General features: G+C 33.9%; 1 protein-coding gene and 1 long non-coding RNA gene across 4 annotated transcripts in view; one reads left to right on the top strand and one right to left on the bottom strand.

Moving 5' to 3' along the window:
* Positions 1-14269, bottom strand: part of LOC120333766 (uncharacterized) — a 41384-nt gene that overhangs the window by 2595 nt on the left and 24520 nt on the right. The window lies entirely within an intron of this gene.
* On the top strand, positions 2685-13783 carry LOC144432357 (uncharacterized). Of its 2 annotated transcripts, none has more exons than XR_013480550.1 (3): positions 2685-4315; positions 10928-11055; positions 12155-13783. It is a non-coding gene; the product is annotated as an uncharacterized LOC144432357 (long non-coding RNA). The 2 variants fall into 2 exon arrangements; XR_013480549.1 differs by having other exon boundaries at positions 10933-11055.

Raw genomic sequence — 14269 nt, forward strand, 5'->3', positions numbered from 1 at the left:
AATCAAAATCAAATACTTCATATCTCGGTAAACACAGACACAACTTTTATGCAACGCCAACGCTATTCGTGCAGAGGGTTCCCAGAAAAATATCACTCGACACAGAGTCATTCAGAACCATAAAGCTTAAAATCATATTTTAGAATAACAAAAAAATTCACTACAAAAAAGTTTTCCAGCTTTCTGTTTCAACTGGAAATTATTATGATGGAAATTGTGACTACCATGTTGCGTAAGTTTGAAATTTAAAATTTTGACCCTACATTGCTCAAATATTATCGATGGAAAGCAAGTATGATTCAATTGAGAACAAGAATAAAATTGATTTTTTAATATTACGGTTACAATTATTATTTTCTTTATTGAAACTAAGTTAAAACTCCTCCGTCATTGGGTTAGGCATTCCATAGGTAAATAATATGTTCACGTAAGGAGATCCATTTGAAAAACATCGTCACGGATTCGGAATATACTGTCTGTCGCACAACAATATAACGCAAACTTTTAAACTATCATTTGTCAACGTTCCCTCACGAATGACGCACACGATTTGTTGACAATTCAATCGGAACCAACAATGCGAGATAATCGACGGATAGATAAAATCGGTAGGTATAAAAACTGGAGCCAAAGTCAAGGTTATGTGGGACTCTTGACGGTAATTTTCAAATACGTCATCCGGATTCTTGTGAGGTATAAATGGATATACGGTTACCTCAAAACAATTTTAACCTTTGACTACTTGAAATTGATCACTGTATATTTTACGTCTACATTGATCTGCGTAATAATCTAAATAAAGCTGGCATATTCGAAGCATAATTGACACAAAATATTAATTGTTGTCGTGATAAGCAACTGACGTACACTAATAGGTCCGCAATGTATGGACAGAAACATAGTGTTCTTGTCGCCTAAACGGCAAATCTATGGTTCAGAGCTAACACCTGAAAACGCGCCACATTACGATATATTATAATTTAGATAAGCCCAAGATATATGTCCAATATTAAGGATAACATAAAATGCTAATTCCAGTAACATACAATTTTTACTAAAAATTACTTGTGTATTCTAATAGATCAAAGTCAATATACATTACGAACTTAAGTTTGATCGGGCATGAGTGTTGAAAAATCACTTTTCGTATGTACGGTACATGCTTGACAAGTGCATAGCATGTTCTTTTACGACTACCCAAAGCATATTTGTCTTCTTTAGCGTCTGATAGAAATACCGTTGACGAGAGCGAGCAAGGAAAAAAGGGGATCGAAACTACAAAGTTACAAAAAAGAAAGACTTATGAAACCCATGCCACAAAACCAACCCTCGATGAATCCAATCCACCGTAAACAACAAAGTAAAATAAGGGCATTATTCTCATTTCACCTGCTGGTATTTTTAATAAATACGTCTGTAAAATTTACTAGTTCATTTATAGGTTTGTTTGCCTCTCAGGCAGCGTTGTTTGGTTTGCCTGCTACTTTTTGATTAGATTTATGCCAAAAGCAAAGTATACCCTTGGTCGAAATAACATCATAGATCTTTCACCTGGTATTTCTAATAAATACACGTCTGTAAAATTTACTAAACCCTAGTTCATTTATAGGTTTGTTTGGCTCTCAGGCAGCGTTGTTTGGTTTGCCTGTTACTTTTTGATTAGATTTATGCCAGAAGCAAAGTATACCCTTGGTCGAAAAACTAGACTAAAAATATGTGAAGTAAACTGCTATTTGTGTGTAATTGCATTTGGTATAATATGATTAAGTTATATATTATAGGGTCAAACTACATGCAAAAATGGGAAACAAAGCGTATTAAAAAAATAGGCCATTTATATTCTTATTCATATTTAGTTGCTTGCCCATATCCGGTTTCTGAGCGACGTATCGGGGACGCAGTACAGACTAAAGACAAACACTCGGGGGAAATCGTAACGAGGTCTGAAAATTTTATGATAACTGTTCGGTCCCAGCTTGCATTGTGTCAAAGCCTGTCTTTGAAGAGTGGCAAGTTACCAACGCAAGCTTGGTAGAACAGACAAGTAATACCTACCATCAGAAAATGATCGACCAATGACTTAATACTGGTGTCTCAATAACAATAAGAGATCTGGGTGAGACTACCCACCTCCGAAGAAGTTATGTTTATTCAACAATCACCCTTAGTTTATTCATGCTTGAATACCGTAGAATCAGATTGACTGCGCCCAGTATTTTAATGAGTGATTGTGCATTAAGCGGAGCTGAACTGTATATTATAAAGGTTATGCGCCTTTGGATATAGTGAATAAGGAGAGCCTAATTAGCTCTTCTATTATATATTATTAAATTGGATTTGCAAATATTATATGAATTTGACGATGCATACTTTAGACAAAGACCAACATCCAACGTAAGTACACTCGATAAGTTCCGAGTACTCGCATCAATTCGCAGTGTACTGCGGTAGCACTAACTGCTTCTCCGCATAAGAGGTATAGGTAAGAGGCTTTGGTATGAATTCAATACTTTACAGAACATCTCGGGTTGTCGCTACTAATATGAAAATTAGCAGTTTGGGAAGGATGTCGTCTTTTGTGTAAAGACACACCTCCTAAGTTCTTTCTTTTACATTTTGAGTCTCTCTCGTTTATAACCCCAAACATGTTTAAAAATTTATATTTCGAATTTATAGTAGGTAGTGTGGCAGTGTAACAGATTGGGTAAATAGAATCAAAAGTCGCGGTAACGCATATCACTCCACCAGAACTTGTAATATTGAAGTTATTGCAGATAGGATACATTCCTAAAAATTCAATAAAACAGTGAAAAGCAATTTAATTGCCTACAGTTGAAACACGATCGATGAAATCTTGACAAAACAATACCGCTAAGTTGGTATATCGCGATTGACATTAACATTGCGTGATGTGGCAACATATTTTGAGCCAGCGTCATGGGTGCAAAGGTGATGTTCGACATGTCATAGAATTTATCATTTGTAGTTCAATAAAAGAAAGAGTTCTTGGCTCTGTTGCCAGAATATCTATCAACTAATTTTCAAATTGCTTGTGCTTGTAATTACCAGCTTTCAATTACCAGAGCCTATTGCAGCATTGATTCATTTGAATATTTTTTATCGAGTCTAAGAGCGCGTTCAAAACTCTGGCACTTGGTATTTATGAATATATAAATTTCAGACAAGATGCCGCTAAAAATAGAAACGACAGTCGAGAAGAAGATCATTTCTGCTTCGTCACAATGCAATTTTCAATAGAGTTCGTTTTGGCTTTAATGCAACACGAAAAGCGTGTAGCGGGTCGTGGTTCGCACGGATGACTACCAGCAGGGCTTACCTCGCAGCGGCAATGAACGAGCAGGTTCACTCAAGGTCGCTGTCGCGTTGGAATCGAAATAACAAACGCGAATTGACAGTTATATATTGCATGTATGTACACAAGAATGACTCGTTAGCCCAGCTGGCTAAATACAAATTAAAATCAAGAGAACGATTTGTATGGGTTATAAATTCAGTTTTGATAAACTTGGCAGTTAGACCACGGTACGGAATTATATTTAACAGCTCTTCAAAATTCTATTCATTTTACGTCGAAAGCTGTACATAAGACGACTTAATAGGCAACTGGACGGGGTTAGTACAGAGTGATTAGCTGAATGTGTAGTTAATGATAAAAAGGTCCTGCCAATTATGAGAAAGAATAACAGCTTTAGAATAAAAGTACAAATCTTTTACCAGGACTGAAATGGGTGAACTTTTGACCTAATAAGGTGCGATAGATTAGGCAGTTTCAATTACACGTGCTGTCAAATTGAAATATATCAAAACGAGATTCATGCCGGAAGAATATATTTGATTGAATTATTTTGCACCGGATAGAAAAAATATTTTAAATCAAAGTAGGCACACCTCCATTTTGTTCTACCAACGACACAAGCTGGTGTCTCTGTGACAATGTAATATCCGGAGCTCATCGCTTATTTCCAAGTAAAATCCGAATGAATATTTTGTTTATAACATTAAACCGGTTGCATTAAAAATTTACCTGTTTTATGCAAATTTAATTCGATAACTAAATGTTAATTGTATATTATATATCTGTATTGAATGATTAATTAATATACTGGTTGTATTAAAAACTGAATAAGCGGACTGCTGCAATGACACACCCCGGATACAGTTGGAAAAGAAACGAAACTGGATGAGTTTCCATGCGGAAACAACTATAGTCATATTTCTCCATATCAGTAAAATGGCGGGGAGGCAAACGACAGTTGGAAGATTGTGAACGTTGCAAATCGGTCATTTGAAATCGGTAAGTGTATTTTTTTGTAGTAAATACTATCGTTTTCAAAAGTTGGTACTACCATATTACTGCCTCATCACTAACTAAGATTATTGCTAATGCCCCAATTATCTCTCCTAACCTACCTAACTTATCCTAACGAGGTATGATTGTAGGCTAGCCTAATATGAACAGAATCAAATACAGTAAAACAGATAAGAAAATTAGTGGCTGACAAGAATAGGATAGTATCAAAAATTATTTATAGATCAAAATAAAGTATTGAAAAAATATAAAAAAAATATATATCTCGATATAAATGATGTAATATCTGAAAATAGGAAAGTGTGAGGACCCTTTTCCCCATCAATTACAAACACAGGTTTCATGCGCCATCCACTAATGTAAGTTGAGCATAATAATTTTTAATGGGTTCAGGCCCCTAAATCATCTAAAAAATATGTGGTTATTGGTTACTGAGATAATTTCTCCCTTTTTGGACCATTATGGAACTTTTTTTAAAAGAGTGTAGTATAAATAATTGCATTTTGTTCAACTGTCACTGGCTCCTATTTAAATTTTTAGCATTTTTATCTAAATTTTATCACTTGTGTAATCATATAATACAGGACATAGAAAATATATACAGTAACAACAGTAATATATTACTCATATAACTTAAGTATAATAATAGAGTAAATTTAATATTGCATATTTCTTATAATATATTTATATATAATTTGGTGTGAGAATGTGCGACCAGCTTCAAGAGGTAAGATTTGAGAAAATATATTTCAGGGAGGATCAAGAGGTGATAGAAGACTAAGGTTATTTTATTATTCTTTACATTTATGATAATATGTAATTTTTTATATTTTGGAAAATATTTAAAAAATTTTTTTATATCGAAATAGCAATTTTATATCATACAAATCGCTGTTTTATAAGCGACATCTAGCAGAAGATATTGATATTAATGGAGGCGGAACGATTATGAATAATCAGCACTGAAATGTGGTTCCAATAAAATATACTGTATGTGATTTAAGCCTTCAATACCGTTACGCGAAATCATAAAAATACAAAATGGCGGCGTCGCTTAACTGAACACTTGCGCTTAGCGCGATGGGGCAATATTGCGCAATGCTCTTTCGAGCGTGCAGCTAAATTCAAATTGGATATCAACCATAAACGGTACAAGACGTAAACATATGAAATATTAATGCTTAAATCACTTCATAGATGAATATAATTTCACTCTGTCGGTGCAATAAAGTATACTATTTAAGGGTCGGTAATTTTTTTTTTTATTATTTATTTCATCGTATAAATAGCCGGCGGGTTATGCAGCCGTTGCACTGTATTGATTTCGGCAACGGTATGCTTAAATATTAAAAACAAGTTTCATAATCGTGTTATGTCTATAAAATGCACCCATAAAACGGATCTACCGTCATAACATTGCCCTGAGTTACAAAAGTAACGTTAACATCAACGCTAATGTAATAGTATTTTGACCCTTTTCATCTTAAAATAGAGATGTATTTACCAGTGTTCACTTACTTCGAATCAAAGTAAAATGCAGGAAATCCTATAAACAGATACATAACGTCTATGTCTAATACATAGGTTATGAAACGGGTCGAGGTTTCCTACGGCATGGAATTTTGTACTCGCATCCCGAGATATATGTACCGTCTATGTTTTATAAATAAAATCGAGCGGGAATTTTAAACCAGCCAAGGAAATAATAGACATTGTGTTTTGCGTTTCCACGCTTAAGGCTATAGCTGCATGTTTTAAATTTCAAAAACAAATTACTGGTTTCATCAAGAATTTCATTACTTTTACATATATACATGGGTGGTTGGCTACGTAAGTGCGATTAAATCGGTATGTACCGAGGGTTGAGTTTGTAGCTTGTGGCCTTTGTCTTAGCCCCACGTATTCAAAAAACATAATTTTCGGTTCAAAAAACTTTCGGCCATCGACAATGAGAATACTAAATTTTGTGTAAAGTTTAAAGTCGATTGAAATTGCCTCCGTTTCAGTATCGCATAATCATAAACGTTTATAAACTGTTCCGTACATTCATATCATTGCTTTGATTCCGGATTAAATCGAATTTGCGGACAAAAAGCAGTTGAATTTAGACAGCTGTATTTAATATTTGTCCTCATAAACAGTGCGTAATTTTTTACAAAATTAAAGATTTGACTTTTGACACAAATTCCAAAGTTTCGCGGTTGAAACCCGTACCTCGTTCTCTAACTCAAATTTTACGCGAATAAAAGTTAACGTTAGATCGATCACGTCTAATGAGTTGCTGAAATCTGATCAGGTCGCTACCCTGTGTTAGAGTATTTTGGTGACTGTAACAACGCGAAGACTGTCCACGCGCCAAGAAATGTTTTGCAAACAGGCTCTTCTAACTCCTAGCAAAAGCTATTGAAAACCAGTCATGCAGTTTTCGACAAGGACGTGTGAATTATGGGTACAGTATGTTTACTGCAAGTTTACAGCTTTTTTCGAACAGCCAGTAAAAACGGTGATCTCACGGTGGGCCATATGACTATTGTTGCACAAAAAGGTATTATAACTGTAAATCGAGACTTGCGATAAAATATGAGTTCATATTTACACTTCAATACTTTTTAATTCATTACAAATCGCGATTAAAGTAGCTTTTTTACCAACGTTGAGTGTGAAGCAGTCATGCAGCAAATGACACTCTATACATAAATCACGCTCAAGGGTAAAAATTGCAAGGTTGTTCAGACTATGTCCTTGAATTGTCAATGTCTTTAGTAATACTTGATTGGGTTGAGGTGGAAAAGGTTTTTGCACCATATGCCGCATTTAACGGGGCCTATGGAAGTGCCGACTCATTGTGGTGGCATAGGTTGCAGTAGCCAGCACTGGGTAGTCAAATCCCAGAAATTGGGAGACAGTCGGGAGTTGCTGTCGGTGATTTAACGGAGCGAACCCTAACGACATCTTTGTATCTTTTATATTTTCGCTGTTTTTGAATTTGAATCTGGAATAAAGGTTCGCAAATATATTACAAATGTAATTATCTAAGCACTATTTGGGTGAGCTAGTTAACTTTTTAATTAAATCGCACGCTACATAATTTCAGTCTAATCTCATCTAATGTTTAAATTTACAAAACTAAATGAATGTACAATGATGAAAATAGATGGGAATCTTTCCCGCGGAATTAATCACAAATATATTGAAAAAAATATATTCAAAATTTCTACTTCTGGCAAAAATAGTCATTAAACGACCGCATAGCACGTTTTCCAACGCTCCTTCGTCGCTCAGAATAACATAGCAAAACCTTGAAGTAAGAACTTGGGAAAATTTTCCCAGATAACGATGTAGAATACCGCAAAAAAATTCTACAATTTTATGATTTAGTATTTTTGCTATTTTACCACAACTCGTTTTTCTACCAACTAGTTTGACATTGTCAAACTACGGTCTGCGGGCAAAATCCGGCCCGTTGGGCACTTCATTCTGACCAACCTGATACTGCCACAACCAAACTACAACTAAATTTTTATGTTTTAGCTAAAAAAAATGGCTCAAGGAATTTGTTGAGATTGCTACTAAATTTAATTTTGGTGTGAGACTTGTTTTCCACTTTTACTTTTATAAATGTTAATATTGTTCATAAAATGTAACTTTTTTTTACGTCACTCTTACATGGCCGCCAGTCTAGGTGGGAAAATTTTTCGGCCCCTGGTCCAAAAACCTTGCCCACCACTGACAGATGTAACCGCTCGAACGTTTTGGGATTTTTCTTGGTCAGCTAATAAGTATTTGAACCTGATCGAAAGCGCCGGTATAAGATTGCCTCGAGGCCAAAATTACTATGCTAAGAAACCACAGTTGAAGTAACCTAACGAATTCAGCGATTTGTTACCAGGCTGTTCCGAATTAGTTCTAAGTCCCCGCTGAATTTATATTTTATAGGAGACATGATCAATGATATGATCACAAAATAATTTACATAACTGAAAGTTGATGTTGTGAAAAATTATCTCGTTTCAAATCCAGCCTAGAATGCTTTAAATCTAATTCTCGGTCGATTAAATTCCTGACAGGGTAATAAAAACAATAAAATCCACCTTTACTTGAAAGAGAAATTTTTTTATCGCTTTTAAGAAAATCTTAATAAATCCATACAGTTTCATTTCACTCTGAAAAACAAATGAAAACTTGAAATTAGAAATATTTTGATTCACAAATTAGTTTTAATAATCCAAATTAGTAAAAGCCTGATTTATAAGTTCCAATTAAAATTCAAATTGCCTTCTACGAATAGGATATAAAAGAATATTGAAATTTGAATAAAAGAACTCGCCGCCATTTTGATAACGATTTTTTTCCTCATCCCACGCCCTATTGTTATTCCTAGTTATTCTAAATTGATGGCTCAACTCTTTGATACACTATCGTATTCTTTAAAATTTATCGAAGATTCTTTAGAGGTGCGCCATTTAAAAAAATTCCACTCCAAATTGTGGTAACATATTTACAGGTTCTGTTAATAGAAACTCTTCCAACGTGGCAAGCTACGAAGTACCAAGACTTGTGAGAAATTATAAATTAATATAAACGCAACGTGAAAAACAAAACGGCGCTCCTGTAGTATGTGAACTAAGATGGTGGACACCTGAACATAGTATGTGTACCAGGTTAGGGTTAGGCCATAATTTTATTCCAATTTTCCTTATTTTAGTTCTATTAGGAGTTCGGGGGCTAGTCAAGTGACTCCCGTAGTAATTGTACCTAAAAGTATGGCCCAACTCTTACCTGGTCCGCCATCTTTGTTCACATACTACAGGAGTACCAATGAAACAACGCTTAACGAATCAAAAATGACTAAACTGCCCGTCTGTCATCTTAAGACGCTGTAAGTCGCGGGTGCAAGAGAAATCAAGTAATTACTATGGATTAAAATTTCTGAAAAATGCGTTTAATAGAACAATTTACTTCGGACGTCGGGGAAAACACCATCCAAGGCCACTTTCGCAAAAGTACGTGTGCACAGAAAAAGGACGCTGGGAATATTACTTATAATCGAAAAAAGAATAGAATAACTATCGCACCATAAACGGTGTTCATAAATTCCCGTTACAATTTCAGTTTTGATATGCGATAGTCAGTTTTCAATATATCCCAAGGTTTGTTTCCTTATAATCATTGTTTATTTGAGTTTTATACTTCGTTTATATCAGTAGGAGCCAACAAACTAAATGGTATCGATAATTCCCTTTTTAATTTAAAAAATTTTAATTCGTAATGAACACCGTGTATATTTGTCATACGTCAGGTTTCGGGCACTCCAGCGGAATTAATATTTAGGGAAATAATATACAAAATCGCGAAAAGCTGACGACATCGAAACGTGATTTTTACTCCACTTCCGCGAGATATTGAGAAATTACAAACCACGACGACATAAAGATTCCAATCTTTTAGTTTCATTTTCAAACTTAATTTAAGGAATAAATTCTGGAATATATTTTTCAAAATTTTTTATTACCAAATTTATTTCATCCATATGAAATTTAGTATTTGATATTAGTTAGTTTGTTTTGTCAAAAATTTTCTTTGTAGAAGAGATATTAGGTTGGCCAGGTGTTGGCTCTGAAAAACTTTTTCAAATTTGTCACAAAAATATCTCAAAAAGAAATTGATTTATTTTTTCCAACATTAGTAGATTAGCCAAAGAGTCAGTCCCCATGTTTTTAGTTTGAGAAAAAATTTTCCCAGAAAAATATTATAATCTTAAGATACTTAAATTCATAAATAAATTCATCAATATTAATGTTTTTCGGCAGTTTTGCTTTCTTTTAATTTTTTACTTTTTAAAAATTTTAATTCTATAAAGTCGAAAATTAATAATGAGAAAAATATTGAAAAATTAAAATAAATTGATACATATATATTAAGTCTAATAAAACAAACTAACTATTAAGATTGTGCAAAAACTCCAGAATCAACTGAAAATAGAGGAATTCACGCGGTTCATTCGAATAATTCAAATATAAATTTGAAGTTTGTATATTTGTTGACGTGTAGCGTATGCAGAAGAGGGGAATTCAAGTAATACGAGTTAGCTTGTCAAAACTGCCAGATTCATCTAAAAATATGAATATTACGATTGTTTCAAGCTTTTCCTTTTTAATATGTTTAGCGAAATGTGAATGAACATATATATATATTATTTGTTTCAAAACCTTATAAATGCCACGAATAAATAAAAATACAGGAAACGCTATTACTATTAAATTCGATTTTTCCGAACACCTGGCTATAACAATTATTTTTAAAAATTTCCCACAAAAATTCTGAGAAAAAAACACGCAACGGGACTCTCCGATCCAATCCTTTGACGAAAACAACGTACTTTCCCATCTTAAGCTTGTGATATAAATAAGACAGATCTTTTAATTACAAGTCCTCGTTGAAGACGTGGCGTGGTATACGTATAGATAGATGTATTACATACAGTGTAGCAAAATAGTATTTATTTGAAACGTCAGCGTAGATAGATTATGCTAATATTTACAGATTTAGATTTATCAAATATACGGTTATATAACAAAAATATTTCTTTTACGAAAGAACAGTTTCAATTAGAAAAGAAACGGAATTCTGAAATCCCAGAGAAAGGGAGAAATTGAAAACGTATAAGAATACTTCCGAGGGAGAGAAGAGAAGTTTCCGAATAAGTGAAAATGGGACAAATCAAGGTAATCGAACGATCTATATTTCTTTAGTTGGCCAATATATTCATTTCGTTCGCTAGATTTAGATAATTGCAGGAGACGTTATATTGACTACAAGTGTTCACAGTTTTTAAAAACGAAGATAATGTTCATCCCATTATTTCATTTGCTTGTTAGTATTCGACAGTTTAAAATACTGGCCATGGTTTTTAGGTTACTAGTAGGAGACTTCAGCTAAAAAAAATTGCTGATTTACCCTATTTTCAAAAGAAACAAAATCTATGGTTGCCAAAGATATGAAAAAAAAACAATTACGTCAATCCAAATATCACAGCAAGGTATATTTATCCATTAGTAGTTCAAACCTTTTATCAAAATATTTAAATATTCGGAATAGAAAGCTCACAAAATCCTAATATACACTTTTTTCCGACAGACGTGTTATTTTCCTAACATTAATCGCTTGAAAATCGATTGTTTTACCGGAAACAGTGGCACTACATCCTCATATAACGGTTGATAATTTATAAGCGGCTTTGGTCTCTCGCATGTATTCCCTTAAGTTTTTTATGAATTTACACTCGAGATGTATTGGCAATTCCTAATTTCTAAATTGAGCGAAGAAACAAATGTTTCGCTCTTTTAACAATGATGATCTGATCGATGTGTCGGCTAAATTTGTTTAAAAAAGATATTTAGTGACCCCTAAAATCCACAGCGCGATGGGTTATCAGTAGAAATTGTATTTAAGGGAGAGGGTGTTTTACATTGCTGTAACTGAAATATTCATATTCGAGATACGATAATTTGTCACAATAAGTATATAATAGTTGCTTTTGAAAGGCAGTTGCCAATATTGTGGCTGTCCCAATCTCAAATAATAAAGTTCAACGCAAATACGTTAAAATAGTTATAAAATGAATAAAAAACAATGAAAACTGAAATAAAAACCCGCAATTAACATGCTAACGATTTGTATGTAGTGGATGGAAGATACATTCGACAAGGATAGAATATTTATATATAGTATTTTTTGTGTACATATTTGATTTATGGCACAAAGTAAGCATAAAAAAAATCAATTATTGTGTATAATGACTCGCGTTTCGGATATTTATTTCAGGTGAACTATGTAAAAGTGAAGATATCAATCACTTTCGTGACGGCCCAAATACTTTGATATAATAATAAATGGGATAATAATGTATCTATTGAGAAAGCTGCAACCTAGTAAAAGGTATTCCACACTATTATACCTCGAACAAGGATCTATACAATCAGTTTATCCAGGCGCAGGGTCTACCAAGAACGATCAAAACTATTTCGGTTTGGCTATGCCCAATCAAGTTTCACACCCTATGTGAAAAAGTGCTAGCATTATGGTTGGAATTTCAGATATATTTAACTTCATTCCTTTGCATTGAAGCCATAAATAACAAGAATACCAACCTATAAAACTGTGGTTGGTATGTTAGGTCGCGGCGGTTGGTTTGTGATGTTAACAATCAATGACCGTTACCCAGTTGTAGGGTTATATAGCAGTGTGAGCAAATAATCATCATTGTATTCAGGAAATTTATGGCTCTCATTTTTAAGTTTATCGAATAAACAACATATATTTTTTATATTATTGATCAAGATACTCTTGATATTTTTACTGGATTGGTACATGTAAAATATTAATTGATATTATACGTGGTTTTTATTAGTCAGTTTCGGACAGTCGCAAACTTAGTCATTTAAGGGATTATATTCAAACTGCATAGCGTGGGGATACCTGTAACGTGATCGATACAAATTGATAAATGTCTAAGATTGAAATTGAATAATTAATCCTGGATGTAATTGTTACACACAAAATGGCAGACATATCATTGAAACAGAAGACGAGAAAACAATGCTCACTTAAACTGTCTTTAAAAACCGTTAGTTATACTGGGAATAGGTAGCCAGAACTTAGAAAGTGGATGTGTTTTTCTAGATTGTACCTAGACGTATTTCATAGTTCACTCTAATGGTCAGAGATAAAACAATCTGAAATAGACCCAGTGTTAAATCTAGTTTTGTCTTCTATGATATTTATAATTTATGGATGCAAATGATAACTATAGTAAAGAACTTTGGATTATGTTATCTATTATATATAAATTTTGTTATCTATTATATATCTATACATGGCAGATTTATATAGCGATTAAATACGATATAATAAGATTCTAAGTTGTATAACTAAATCTACAGTTGAGTGTCGATACACACATGCTGGTATTATTTGCTTTAATATTTATATTGAACTCCTATGCGTTTAGCACCATTGTCGTAAAAGTGAAAGATTAATATAAAATTTGATAAAAGGCTATATATATATATATAGGAAAGCCAAAAAATTTTGACCGAAGTCGACGATACGATCTCGATGCGTTGAGCATGACACGGGTAACTATAAACTGTTGGTTAATAATTAGCTATTCCTAAGAATCGCCGGGCAGTGCTCCTGTGAACTCACGCAACCAGTGAGAAAAACGTTGAAGGAAATGGACAAAACAAGCCATAACCAATACCACCCGGAATCTCAGTTTCTGATTCAACTGTTTCGTCAAATGCATTTTGTATAGTGGACTTGCTACTATATTGGCATCTTTACCTACGCAAAAGATACTGCTTGGTATTTTCACAACAGGTCAGTGCGCTCCAGCTTTCGCCAGTTACTGGCATTCAGTGAGAATTCTTTGTTTAATGATAAAGCGCTTTTAACAACTAAGCGTATTTTCTGTTTTTTCTTTTTCGATTTAAGACGCAAATACGCACGATTAAAACAAGAATGGGCATTTGGTAATTATTGAACTTGAGATAGGCGCAGTTGAAGAGAATCTCATGACTATTGGGCGTGAAATATTTGATCGCTCAGCCAGGTTCCTAATTCTCTAATACCGCTCCACGTTCGGCGGTAAATGTCATTTCATTGTTCTGAAAATGTTTAGATTTGATTTGCAAAATGCATCTCAATGTCACGTATGGAACGCATATACACTATAATTTCGGCCGTGTATAGATACCAACCCCGCGTGTTCTTTTGGACTATAGTGTGCGTATTCGCTCACAAGTTTGGAATGTGGGTGTGGGCATATGTTTGGATTGTGGACTTTTTCAATAGCACCCTAAAAACTAGTATGCAAATGAGTATGTAAGTGGGTCGTCCGCGGCCAAACGGTTTTGTTTATCGCGCTGCCGGGGCAAT

This window comes from Styela clava, chromosome 15 (assembly GCF_964204865.1).
Source record: "Styela clava chromosome 15, kaStyClav1.hap1.2, whole genome shotgun sequence".
In the NCBI taxonomy this organism is placed as follows: Eukaryota; Metazoa; Chordata; class Ascidiacea; order Stolidobranchia; family Styelidae; genus Styela; species Styela clava.